The sequence below is a fragment of the Sinocyclocheilus grahami genome, unplaced genomic scaffold (assembly GCF_001515645.1).
Source record: "Sinocyclocheilus grahami isolate Dianchi unplaced genomic scaffold, SAMN03320097.WGS_v1.1 scaffold122.1, whole genome shotgun sequence".
Taxonomy (NCBI): Eukaryota; Metazoa; Chordata; class Actinopteri; order Cypriniformes; family Cyprinidae; genus Sinocyclocheilus; species Sinocyclocheilus grahami.
In genome coordinates, this window is record NW_015505301.1 from 1,916,022 (window position 1) to 1,931,322 (window position 15,301).

At 36.0% G+C, this 15,301-nt stretch overlaps 1 pseudogene; it reads right to left on the reverse strand.

The window, feature by feature from the left end:
- LOC107589935 (double-stranded RNA-binding protein Staufen homolog 2-like) overlaps positions 1 to 15,099 on the reverse strand; it is a 138,273-nt pseudogene extending 123,174 nt beyond the window's left edge.
- Positions 15,100 to 15,301: the final 202 nt, after the last annotated feature.

The window sequence follows — 15,301 nt, forward strand, 5'->3', positions numbered from 1 at the left end:
ACTTCGATATCATTGTTGGATTCAGTATATGGTGATTTCAGGGAGGAGGCGGGGTGGAGATGCACGTACACACAATCTTCCCCTGACTGGGGAGAGTAAAACACAAGCCAATTCAAATTTTTGGGTGAACTAACCCTTTAATGCCAGTCCTGGGGCCTCATTTATAACTGTTGCATACGCCACTGCCTACGCAAAAGTTGGGATTTATAAAAACAAACTTGACTAGAAAATTTGTCGTGCACATGCACGCAAACTCTGACCCATGCGTACGTTTTAAACTAAACTGCAGATCTCATGTTATGAGAAAATATTTTTTAGTGAGAACAATGATCAATGATGTGCACTTACTTCGATATCATGGCGGACACTGTTGGATTCAGTATATGGTGATTTCAGGGAGGAGGCGGGGTGGAGATGCACGTACACACAATCTTCCCCTGACTGGGATTTATAAAGGAATTTTTGTGCAGGTTCTGGCATACAAAATCTAGCTTTTGAGCGTACGTACACTTTTAGGACGAAATCTAGGGAGAGTTTTATGAATGAGAACCCTGGTCACCAGCTTTATCTTTGGCATGCCTAACAGTGACGGCCATCATTCCTACAATATGACTCAAATGTTACAGGAAAGATAAATCAATTCCAGTGAACAAAGATTTCCCCTTTGACCAAAATTCAGTTTGATGAGAAACCATGAAATACTGAAAACAGGAAAGATAGTGTACTGACTAAACAATGTATTCTTTGTAGCAAAAGTGTGGTTGGATGAGGTATGAGTATGTGTTGAGAAAAGCGCCATCCTTTTACCATCTTATCTTGCCACAAACATAAATCATCACTTGATTTCCCAGTACCCTTAGACTAGAGAATATTTAAAAAAGGAGAAGCAGGTGCCAAAACTGAGCTAAGAAAAGCCTCCGACTAAAAATGAAACAATTGTTGGTTGTCATGAAAGGCCAATCTCATTCTGAACAGGTTTCAAAATTACATTTCTTTCTCTCTATCTCTGCTCTTCGGTGTAGGGTTGTGCGGTACATAGTTGAAAAAAGTCCATTTTAAAGTTGATCAAAATTCAAACCCCATTAAAAATAACACTATTCATACACAGTCCAGTCAGTGTGAAGTGAAACATGAAAAGTAAATGGTGTAAAAATGCATTGCATGTTTTGACAATGAAAATTGTGTTGATTCTGACTATTAGTCATAGATATTTATTATGATTAAAAACGCACCGAAATTAACTCTTCATACATATATATATATATATATATATACAGTATATATATATTTTACATTGACAGAAATAGTTAGCTCTACTGCCTTTCCTTTTGCATTGAAATCTTTATTACAAGCAATCCAGCCGTTCATAAAGAACTTTGTTTTCCTACCTATTGTTTATCTAAAAGTGCTCTTTCCCTTTAAACCTAGCCAAAAAGCCATATGTGTTGACTGTGAAACACAGTAGACTTTAATAATATGCATGTATGGTGTAATTACTACATTTTCGTGTCAATCCATGTTCATATTTACTGCAAACAATGTGCTGTTACTTTAATTCAGCGTGTGTAGCTGAAACAATCTCTGCACTGCTGCAGACACACCGCTCCTGGAACGCACTGCCGGACACCAACCGTGTGCAGTGTGAACCCTTTATTAATCTGTTAACATGAGCGCAGAAAAAATACGCACCGCATACGCACTGCAAACAGAGTAATGTGAACTTGGCGTTATGTGTGTGCGGTGCGAGCGTGCATGAGTGCACGGTCTCCAGGAGAGCGCGTGAGAATGGTTTAACACTGGCAAGAATTAAACAGTAATGCAATTTATAAACTTCAGTGACGATGCAACACTGCCTCGATTGTGCAAGTGACAATTCCTGTGTCAACTGTGCAGCATGCAGCTCGCTTATAGACAGACGCTATGTGTGGTGATTTGAAGCCATTTGCGCATTTTGAGAGAGAGTATGCGCTGGGATTCACTCACGCTATTTGTGAAATTACGTCTCACAAGGTCTTCAAATTACTTTATAAGTTATTTAATGAAGAAAAATGAAGGTGAGTGTCTCACCTTCAGCATTATAATTATTTCACCCGCGTCGGACAGAGACCGAGACGGTGCCGCTGCATGTCGTGCCAAACCTCTCACGGCAGCTTCATCAGCTTGAGATTGTTTTTTTGAGATCGTTTTTTTAGAGACTGCCAACCAGTCATCCCAACGTGATTATCGGCCGATAGTGATCGGTAGCCGATCAATCGGAGCACCCCTAATATATTACTATATATAAATCCCTTTATAATTGTATATATAAATATAAAATTTTTCCTAAATATATGCATGCTTGCGCGTGTGTATATATATATACACACACATATACACACACTTATATACTTATTTATAAATATACACACACACACACAATAAATATACACAGTACACACACATATAAACTTATATTTTAGATGTGATTAATTGTGATTAATCATTTGACAGCCCTTCTATAATAATAATAATAATAATAATAATAATAATAATAATAATATTACCCATACAAAGACCATCTCAGAGTATGTAAAACTAAAGAAAAAAGGTCGCAGATGAAATTAAGAAAGGTAAATTTGTGTCATTCATATTCAAGTGTTTCCATTTCAGTAAAGCAAGTTGCTCAGTTACGATATTTTTATATTGTGGAATAATTGGAGAATTTCCTAATTTGGAAATGCAATTTGAAAATATGCTCAGACACAAACCTTGCGATAATATTTTTAATAAATAGTATACACTATTAAGGGATAATTGTTCATCCCTGCCTGAAAAAAACTCTCTCACAGCAATTCGTACATATTTTACGAGATGGCTAATTCATGCATATTCGTATGACCTGGTTTTGTGAAAAATCACACGTATTTACGAGGTGGCAAATTCGTACGAATGACCACCCCTAAACCTGACCCCTAAACCTACCCCTCACAGAAATTCATACGAACTAGCCAACTCGTAAAATACGAATGAACTGGTCATGAGATAGCGTTGGCCTTCCTTATAGATAGATAGCTGATAAGCCTACCAGTTTAGTAAATATTCCAGTTGTTTATTTGATATGCAAATCTATCATGCATATTTAATGGACTACCTATCATCTGTTTGTATAGAGGTATGTATTTACTATGGATACGGAGATATCCCAATGACGGTAAAATCTGGTATTGAGCCAACCGTACCCCCAGAGCCACGTTATCTTTATTGCAATCAAAACAAACCAAGGTGCTCATTTTGACTAGACAGTGACGCATTTCCACCTCCACTACACCGGCTCGTCTAGCAAACTCTCTTCCTCTGAGCTTCCAGTCTTTTCAGCCACAGCTCAATATCAGACCAGGAAATATCACTGGAGAGGCTCGACAGCAATTATCCTCATTATTGTTACAGTTAAGCACCGACGCAATGTTACTGTCATGCCCAAATGAGAGAAGGTGAGGTAGTCCCGGAAAAGACCCATCCAAATTTTGACTCTGAAAGAATGCAGGCGCTCCCCAAAGATGTTGTTGGGAACACAAAGCCTGATGTTAGTCACAAAGAGCAAAGGCCTGGATAAATGAGGTAATTGTGTGATGCTACCTGACTGCAGCTTAGTTCCCACTCAGATCCACACGTGATTGGATAAGCTGAGACAGGATGTGAAGTCCAGATTTGGTCTTTAGTCTAACTAAGCTGGGATAATGAGGAGTTACAACTCTTGGGTACATGATTTGGTTCTCAGAAAGGATGATTTTGTTAATCTGCGTCACTGCAGTCTCGATGGACTGACAGAGGACATGAACAGTGAGCTGATACAGATTAAAGCCAGTTAGCCAGGACTGTAATGAGAATGTAAATTTGTTTAAATCACAACCAAGCTACAGTCTCAAAGTCCAAGTATACACTACCTATCAAAAATTTGGGGTCAGTAAAAACTTTTTTTTTAAAGAAATTAATTATTTTATCCAGCATGGATGCATTATCTTGATTGCAAGTGATTTATAATATTACAAAATATTTCTATTTCAAATCAATTGGAGCACCAAATCAGCATATCAGAACGATTTTAAACATACTAAAACAGAAAACAGGTTTTTGATTGTATTTTACTGTATTTTTGATCAAATAAGTGCAGGCACGGTGAGCATAAGAGACTTCTTTTAAAAACATGAAAACCCACCCACAATTTCAGTTGGAATGGAGCATTTACATGACATTTAAAAAAAGACAAATTATTGCTAAAACTAAACTTTTAAAGTGATTATAAATGCACTTTTTTAACGTATTTGAATAAATATGATTAATATTTCTCTGTGGTCCGCTTATAAAGTTATTACAGTTTTGTTTTTGTTTTTTTTAGTTTATATATTTACTTTCGTTTAGTTTTCATGACCAGAAAAATCCTTCAGAGGGATATGCAGAGCAGTAGGTGCTACACCAAGCTAAGAACAGCACAACAGTTTACTCTTACTATTTAGGAATAACAGTATCTATCCCACATCCTCTTTATTAACTCGGCCTGTCAAGTCATAGTGTATTAAAATATATTAATCTGCCTATAGAAGCGCATATCAAGCTTACTCTGATTTCAGAACTCATTAAATACTGTACATTTAAAGATTCCTCATGATATGATCCCTTTAATTACCACTGCATAAATCAAAATACATTTTTGCTAATCAATACCCTTTCTGATTAAAGCATATTCAGATATATCTGCCAATGCGCTCAATCTCATAATCCCTCAATTCACTGCAGCCATGCCATTATTCTTCTCCATAATGAGCAGTACAGACACAACATCGATATTTTAACAAAACCATAGAGAGCTGTAATTAAGCGACTCCGTGTTTAAATTATGTGAGGCCTGTAACACCTCTGAGAGGATCCGTGTTGAAAGTGGAGAGTGCAAAAGCCTTAAAAGTATAATTCATATGCAACACCCTTCATATCTACAACACTCCCCCACGGTGGTCTCCGGCCAGGCTCCGCACCAAAATGATGTAATCGCACAGAGGATCCGATTTACTTTGGCTCCTTGTTGTATTACTATTTCAAAGACTACATCATAGAAATTCTAGATGTGCAGCGGAGAAACATATATACATTTTTTTTTTCTAGGTGGCAGCAAAGGTAAATAATGCATCTACCAGAACCATACTAGAATTCTAACATTCATTCAAACAATAACAGTTCCAGGTAGGAATTTTAAAGAAACATTATATCAACTTTCAGCACTGAAACGCTTCAGAGACATTGAAGTCCTAAGAAACATCACATAGGGACAGGCTGAAGGACGTACCTCTGGTTGAACATTCCTCTAAAGTTGTAATTGGCTCTGTAGTTGGGAATGGGTTTGGGGTCCAGGGGTCTGTAGATAGCTGGCTCCCCTCGCTTCATGGCCAAGCCATTCAACTCCACTGTAGGAGTGATGCTGCCTGCAAAAAGGAAATAGATGGATCACATTGTATAAAATTACAAATATTTTATCATCCTTCATTAGACTATAATATTTATAGTGTCTAAACTTTCATTTTGATTGCTTCGAAAAAACAAGTGCAAACAAATAATCAAACTATAATTGGCTGCCTTACAATACCACCCTGGACCCCCGCTGAATGTATGATTTTCTGATTAAAGCATACATAATAAAATGAGCGATGTGCAAGACTAGTCAGCTAGTTAAATAAATGTTACTGCTGTCATTCACTGCAGGTTCACAGATATGTCCACTCAGATGACGAGCAAGTTGAGGGAGTATTTTGACTAAGAAGAAAATGTATTGGCTTTGCATATCATGTCAAACTAGCTTATAACAATTAAGCTTGCTTATAAGCTTGTTATATTACCGGTTATGAGGGACGGTATTACATTTTTATACTGGTTTAAAGGGAAAATATTATGAATTTAACCTACTTGACAAAAACAGACCGTATATCAATATCCTAACAATATTGTTATAATATAATTAAAGTTTAGCAGAATTAACAGATCACTTCCAGAGCGCAGGCCAAAGAAAGACTTGGGCATAATTTAGCCTTAGTGATGCAAACGTCTAGCGACACAAAATTAACGCATGCTGAGATTGATTAAATGGTAAACGTATAGTAAATATATGCCAAAATGAAGCAGTCAAGTCTTTTTACTAAATAAATCTACACAAGTTGTGCTTAATGTTAGTGCTGGGCGGTATACCGATTCATACCGAATATCGGTGTTTATTTTTGTTATGATATGAATTTTTTAAATACCGCAATACCAGTGTATGTCACTTAAACAACGTTTGGAACGCGACACTCTTTGAAAGGGGTCCCTTTTCACTGGTGCACTGTGGTGAGGGAACAGCTGTATGTGTTACTAAGCGTGAAAGTTCCGAAACTGAAGCTGTAGAGCTAATAGAACGTGATGACACAGAAGAACTCATCCACAATATCCACATTGACCGCCACAAATATCCACCGCCCCCTGCCATCAGCTCCCACGTCTCACACACGAGCGCAACTTTAGCACTAGATTTAGCAACTTTCAGACCCTTTTAGCGGATTTTTTCCATAGAATATTCATACTGACAAACCTAGCGACTTTTTTGGATAAACCTTAGCTATGGTTCAGTTGGAAGATTTCGCCAGTGCTGTCCCGCGAGCGTGAGGTCTGACTTTCCCGGAGAAGTGTCACTTCTCTCTGCGTCTGTTCTGTGCAGTGAACGGCAGAGAAGCAGCGCATTCAGTTGGCCGCACCGCAGACGACTCGTTAATAATGAAGGAGTACAAAACAGCGTTTTGAGCATGTTTGGGATGCTCTGGATCGGCGTATACGACAGCGTGCTCCAGTTCCTGCCAATATCCAGCAACTTCACACAGCCATTGAAGAGGAGTGGACCAACATTCCACAGGCCACAATCAACAACCTGATCAACTCTGGTCTTTTATTGTGGCCAGCCTAAGGCACACCTGTGCAATAATCATGCTGTCTAATCAGCATCTTGATATGCCACACCTGTGAGGTGGATGGATTATCTCGGCAAAGGAGAAGTGCTCACTAACACAGATTTGTGAACAATATTTGAGAGAAATAGGCCTTTTGTGTACATAGAAAAAGTCTTAGATCTTTGAGTTTAGCTCATGAAAAATGGGGGCAAAAACAAAAGTGTTGCGTTTATAATTTTGTTCAGTGTAGAATGCCTAATTTTGGTTTGTTTGCTTGTGTTACATGAGAAAATAAATATTTTTTGCCTACCTGATGTAATAGATTTAATGCGGGTGCGGTTCGGGTCGTGGCTCGCAGTCTTTATGTCAAAAGGTTCTGGTCTGGTACAGAATTAAATTAGTGCTGCTGTCAGATAACGGGTCGAGTGTTCTGTTAAGTACTGCTGGTACACGTTCACCAAACAGGACCCGTGCAGGACTCTGCTTTAAACTAGTTTAGGTATTTCCCTAAACCGCCACACAGCTCATACATTTTTATTTTATTTCAGTTTACGAAATTGTTTTTTCATCTTAGTTTTAGTTTTCGTTCACGAAAATAGCCTTGTAGTATACACTATACACATATACATGTATATTATGTAAACAAAAACTTTTATATTGGGTGCGGTTTGACAGCACGATAGAATTTTTATTTTTTTTTACTATTTATTTAAGTTTTGAATTGTATTTAATATTTGAATACTTAATTTCCATGATCTAAATATTCTTAAGAATTAAAAGTTTGTTGTCATTTGAAAGTGTGTAGGCCTTCTTGCATTATTATGCGGTTATATTATGCTTCTATATTAAGTGGCATAAAATGGTCTTAAAATGACAATAATATCGCTTATCGCAATTCACCAAACAGGACCCGCGCAGGACTCTGCTTTAAACTAGTTTAGGTATTTCCCTAAACCGCCACACAGCTCATACATTTTTATTTTATTTCAGTTTACGAAATTGTTTTCATAAATCGTTTTCGTCTTCGTTCACAAAAATAACCTAGTAGTATACACTATACACATATACATGTATATTATGTAAACAAAAACTTTTATATTGGGTGCGGTTTGACAGCACGATAGAATTTTTATTTTTTTTTACTATTTATTTAAGTTTTGAATTGTATTTAATATTTGAATACTTAATTTCCATGATCTAAATATTCTTAAGAATTAAAAGTTTGTTGTCATTTGAAAGTGTGTAGGCCTTCTTGCATTATTATGCGGTTATATTATGCTTCTATATTAAGTGGCATAAAATGGTCTTAAAATGACAATAATATCGCTTATCGCAATTATTTCTGGGCCAATAAATCGCACAACAAAAAGTTTTTTGAGAAGTGCCTTTAAACCTGGAGCAGCCTGACTACGATTGAGCAGATTATCGCGCTGATTTATGTTAACTAACTTACTTTTATTTGAAGAATTCTGTTTATAATTATAATTAGGCTATTAGGTTTGTACTTTCTCATCCTGAACTGGCTACTGATTCAGCTTATTTGAATTCATTTAATTTCATCTAATATTTTATTTTATTCTATTTAGAATTTGGTTAAATATTTATACCCCCGATTTCACAGACAAGGCTTAAGTCTAGTCCCAGATTAAAATGCAAGTCTGAGCGGTTTCAACTGAAAGAAACTTGCACTGATTAATCCTAAAACATGTCAGTGCCTTTGTTTTGTCTCCAGATGCACACCAGGGGCCATTTGATTGTTGACGATTTGGCATGATCTTGGATTGTTTGGTTCTTCGAAGCTCATCCCGGAGTTGCTGTCATAGCAACATGTCCGTAAATTTTCACCTGCTAGGGAGCAGGCTTATTTCATGTAAACAGGATTAGATTGGATCTTTTTAAGCAGAATTGATACTTAAAATCTGTTTATAAGCTGTTTCCTTATAAAAGTCCAAAAATTTGTCAAGTTTTTCGTCAGGCGTCTTTTTTAATTATATGATGTCATTACGTTGCTGTCTTGCCGCCAGCCAATCGCTGCATTGCTGATCGTGGTTTCGAGTATCGATACATAGCCCCTTTTAAACCAACCCATGAATGCGCAATTATCTCAGATAACTCAATCCAGCCATACTAATCATCAACAACAGGTGCGTTCGAAGAACCGAATTAGCCAGATCCTGATTAGCGGGATGAATTGTCACCTGGATGTGACATTTCATCTCGGATGTAATAAGCGACGTACGAAGAACGGGCCCCAGTAATGTTTTTTCTAAGGCTCGTTTATAAAAATCACTTGTCCTAATTGAACTATGGCCAAATCTTGGCTTAGTTTAAGCCCTGTCTGTGAAACAAGGAAATTATAGTTTTGAATTTTTAAATTAGTTTTTATTTTAATATAATTTCAGTTTAGTTTTAGTTCGTTTCATTAATGGTTTTGTTAGTTTTAGTTTAGTTTTTATTTTGTGAACACATTTCTATTTAGTTTTTATATATTTTAGTTTCAGTTTTAGTAATTATAGTTTAGCAGAGTTAATGGAACACTTCCAGTGTAGACCAAAGCAAGACATTTAATTTTAGCAAAGTTGAATGTTTGCACAGTTTAGTTAACTCTTGTAACCTCTTAATAATGAAAATAAGATAATTCTTTACAATTGAACAAAAACCAAAAATATGCAATTTATATGTAAAGGTTTTCAGAGTTATTAGAAAGCTACAAGCAGCTGAGTTTTTATCAGGGTTGAAGCTACAGGACAATGACCCCTCCAGTGCTGGATTTGAGGAAACCTGTTCTTTGTAATTGTCATTGAAACTCTGTAAACTTAATTTTTGTCAATCTGTATTTTCAATGCATTAATTTGTTGGATCTTTTGAACAGACGAGCCACCGGTGCACACTACTGTATGCCCCGTATCTCTCATTTCATATTTTATAGTTATTTCCCCATTTCATTTCCCACGTCTTGTTTTTTAAATGCAAAAATGCATTCTCTGTGAATAGCCGCTTAGGATTCAGCTCACGTGCATGAAGCGGTATTTCCCTAAACAACCACAGGTCAGATTTTTTGGCACAGAATGAGAGCTTATTAAATCACGAACACGATTATTTATTTTTGCTAATTATTATTTTATTTTAGTTCGTTTTTCAGTTACTGTTGTTAGTTTTAGTTTTTCATTTATTTTGAAATTGTAATTTTATTTCAGTTAACGAAAATGTTTTTTTGACCAATAGTTTTAGTCTTAGTTTCAGTTTTCTTTGACGAAAATAACCTTGCTGTGAAACCAGGACATAGTGGTTAAACACTTTCAGTTGGTGGACCTATAATACCACCCTGGACCCCCGTTGAAAAAAGCTGCTGTAATTTACAGCACAGTGTGTCCCTGTGCCACGTTGGTACCTGGGTTGCTGTTGCTGTCGTCTTTAGGTGAGCGGGGAGGAGGCCGGAGGAGAACGCTCTCAGTCAGGGCCTTGGTAGCTGCAGAGTGCTGAGCCTTTTTGATGCTGCTGCCTTCGGACTCCCATATCTGGTTCCCCAAGCACAGCTGCACCGTGAAGATCTGCACACACAATCCAGCAGGACAGCTAGGCTGATTGCTTTCTAGACTATAACATAGTGAAAGTTTTCTACAATAAAATAACATCAACTCAAATCAATATTTTATGTCCATGTATGTATTTATTTGCCAAGTAGCCATGTAATAAGTTGAAAAAAGTCAGCAAAAATTTAGGCTTTTGGCAGCAATAGACCTACTTTTCCAAGAAGATCTAAAAGGGTCAACTGAGGGACTTTCTTGATTCAAGACAAATATTATAAAATTAAAAAATATATATTTAATATTTATATTAATCAATTTAATAAATTACATTAAATGTAATATATGCAGTCTAATTTTTGCTCTTTGTGACCCTTTTTAAAGACATTAAAGGTTAAAACTGAATTAAATGTATACTGAATTTCTTTTATAGAACATTTGTGAACCTGGACCACAAAACCAGTCATAAGGGTCAATTTTTCAAAATCTGAATACATCTGAAAGCTGAATATATAAGCTTTCCATTGATGTATGGTTAGGATAGGACAATATTTGGCCGAGATACAACTATTTGAAAATCTGGAATCTGAGGGTGCAAAAAAAAAATCTAACTATTGAGAAAATTGCCTTTAAAGTTGTCTAAATGAAGTTCTTAGCTATGCATATTACTAATCAAAAATTAAGTTTTAATATATTTACAGTAGGAAATGTACAAAATATCTTCATGGAACATGATCTTTACTTATTATTCTAATGATTTTGGGCATAAAAGAAAAATCAATAATTTTGATCCATACAATGTATATTTGGCTATTGTTACAAATATACCCCAGCGCCTTAAGATTGGTTTTGTGCTCCAGGGTCGCATTTAGCATTCAAAATGTAGTGACAGTGATGATGCCATCATTGGCATACTGAAATATGATTGCACATACTTTATCTTTGTTGCATTTATTTAACCATTTATAACCACATTCATAACCCCATATGTTAATTATTGTGTGCTCAGTTTCATGACAAGAGCAAAGCATTGCTTATATGCAGCATGTCAGTTAGCAAGCCTAAGCTCACAAAAAATTTACAATATTCTTTGCTGCCTTGTAAGCACTGGTATTTCTTTCAGGATGTGCAAAGCTGATTAGTGTATCATGAAGTTATATATAGGATGTATTTTCCCATTAGATTTATCACATTCCTTCATTAACAATACCTTAGCATGTGCTGGCCCATTCTCATTCAGCAACTTGTATTGAGGTTGAATCCTGTTGAAACGGGCTAACTCATTCACCAAACACATGGGAGTTTTCTCTTTAGGGTTTGCCATGTTTTCTTGAGGAGGGCCTGTCAGAAAGAGTGACAGCTTAATCACATGCAAGAATGAACAAATGCATGTCAGGTTTTTCACTGTATTATAGATACGAGTCCAAAACAGCATACACTACCATTCAAACGTTTGGAGTCAGTAAGATTTATTTTTCAAGAAATGAAACTTTCATTCCACAAAGATGCATTCAATTCTGTCAGCATTTACTCAAGTTGTTCCAAACCTTTCTTCTGTTGAGCATAAAGATATTCTGAAGAATGTTGTTAATCAGTTGATGGTAGCCACTGACTTCCATAGTATAGAAAAATAAAACTAAGGAAGTCAATGGCTACCGTCAACTGTTTGGTTACCAACATTCTACAAAATATCTTCTTTTGTGTTGAACAGTAGAAATAAACTCATATAGGTTTGGAACGAGTGGAGGGGGAGTAAATGATGACAATCTTCATTTCTGGGTGAACTATTCCTTGACAGTAAAGACCTTTATAATGTTACAAACGATTTCTATTTCAAATAAATATTGTTCTTTTGAACTTTCAATTCATCAAAGAATCCTGAAAAAGGTCTCTCAGTTTCCACAAAAGATATTAAACAATCCTTTTCAAAATGATAAAAAAAATAATAATAATATAATAATAAAAAAAAAATTGCATGAGCAGCAAATCAGCATTTCTGAAGGATCATGTGACACTGAAGGCTGGAGTAATGATGCTGAAAATTCAGCTTTGCCATCACAGGAATAGATTACATTTTTAAATATATTAACAGAAAACAGATATTTTAAACAAAAGTAATAATATTTTACAATTCATTACTGTTTTTCTACAGTATTTTGATCAAATAAAAAAAGCTTAGGTAAGCATAAGAGACTTCTTATCAAACATTTTAAGAACCACAAACTTTTGATGCAAGTGTATGTTTCCATTTAAAAACAAACACACATCTTTTTGTCAAATGCTTTGCTTGAAAAGTGTGTTTGTGCTGTTTATCTTTAAAATAATGGCACCTGGTTTCATATTTTGCTATCTAACAAATCACATTTAAACATTTTTAATGGTCCAAATGCTTTGGGCCCACTGCAATTGTTTACTCTGTCATTTAATCATATTAAAAATCAACCTAAAACAATGCCATTCCACAGAACTGACTAATAAATGTTAACTATTATGATCAGATGTTTACATTACACTGGGTTATTCGATTTAGTTTGTTTAGATTAAGCAGAAAACAGAATCCCTCTGACATAACACAACATCCACCGGTTTTTTGTTTTTTTCCCCAAACATCACTTGCTTAGTAACCGAAACGCTTTCACAACTGTCTTTAATGGACACAGGACATCCACGGCAGCTTGTGTTAGCGGTTAAAACGAGCATTACCACTATAAACGTTATAAACTACACTGGCTAAATGCATCAGACTTGCATGTCCACAGCGTACCTGATGGGCTGGCTGGTACAGTGGAGTCCACAAAGCCAGAGGCAGGGCTGGGGCAGGTGGGCGTTGTGGCTGGCACTGTGCCATTGATGGTGGGCTGCAGACCCAGAGCTCCTGGGCTGGGCATGGCCACAGCGGGCGCAACGGCGGTCAGGCCAGGTCCAGACAAGGGGGCTGGTGTCTGCACTTTCACTTGAGCCATGCTCTATCGCTGTTAAAACATGATTTTACATGAAACAATCTTTCTCAACATCAACTATTTAGGTTGTAGGATTGCAGACTACATGCAAAATGTCTTTTCCAGTGCATTACAGGACAGACATGGTCAAAACTTTTTTAAAACAGACTTTTTTTTAACTCAAAGTTAACTGCTGTGACAAAGTGCAACAAAAGAAAGCATTACTTTCAAAACAATAATGTAGGTGTATTCAAACTCAACAGCCACTTAAATGGATACAATCATAGTAAAATATGACTGTATTGTTGCTGCTGTTAACTAAACCCAAAACTAAAACAACTATTATAATAGTTTTCATTATTAAATAAATATACAAACCTAAAATGTAAACATAAAAACTTGGCAATCAAAATAAAACAAGCTTTAAAGTTGAAATAATTTGACTTTTAAATATTTTGTACTAAATATACTAAAAGTACTCAAATGAAAAACTCAAATTGAAATAAAAAATAAATAGAAATATGAAAATATAAAAATAAAAAACGAATAAAAATACTAGAACTAAAATTAATATGCAAACTGAAAATACAAGCTAATTCAAAAATATATTAATAAATCCTATAATATTATATAAATAATTCTAAAATAGCACTGCTATATTTGTGAGAAATGTGATGAATATTCTATCAGCTCTTAATCCGGTGACAATTCATGAAATATTCATGTTTGAAGTGATATGCCCATGTCAGTGTTTGCCAAGTGTTATCAAATATGACGAGAACATAATTTGAAAAAATTCTGAACAGAGAAATTCAATGACTTTTTCAGTCTTTCGTAGTTCCAGTATAAGGGTGTTTAAAACAAATGGAAATGAAAAAATAGCTAATGAAACACTCTACATATGACTAAAGAAAAACATAAATTTAGTATTTTTGTTTTCCTGTAGTCACCTACAGGAAAAACAAACATTTATTATACAAACTTCCTTGACTTTTACATTAATCCTAAAGATTTGAATCACTTCCATGGCCACTCACCCTTTTTAAATCACCTGATATTTCCATAATTCCTGTACCATAAAAAAGCATCAAATGCAATGCATGACATCAATCATTAAACCCAGTGTGACAAATGATGGACTGGAAGCAAATCAGCATCAAGCCAATGGAGTGACATTTGACCACTAGGATCCATCATGGAGTTTATTAGTGCAGTGGATGAGAAGACAGCTTTCTTTGTGAACCTGACTCTCAAAAGTGAGGACACTCTTTTTCCAGTTGTCTCTATGTCTATCTATGCACTCACTGAGGTTGTCATTTTCTTAGCTCTCTCATGATTATCAAGATTTATTATAGTCCTTTAAACATTCAAATCAACTCGAACCCTGATCGGGGTTTTGGAACACAGCCTTCCTCTCCAGCACACAGGCCACCGGTCTGAACTCAGCTGGGAATGTGCAGACATCATGGCTGAACGACTAAATACCCCTCACATCTCATCGATGCACGCTGCCTGTGCTGCCACCAAACGACAGAGCGCAGTCTCAAGTGCAGTCCTGAATTCATCGCTACTTCAAACCACAACGCATTTAATAATAATAGTTTACCTTCGTCCAGGGCCAGACCCCAGTTACACCTCCAACATTGGCAAACACTAAAGAGAACTGATGGTACTAGGACCAAACCAACATATGAACAACATGTGCTTTTCCAAAAAAATAGTCCACTTGGACGACGGCACAGCACTGCTAGCTGATTTATGTTTTAAATTTACATTGAGTACAGTTTTTGTCAATTTTGTACTTAGTTCTTTGAGGATGGCGAAAAGAGTGCACCCCTCCTCTGTCGCACAGATGGTACAGTTCGGCTTCCTGCACTGTATATTTAAATACCAT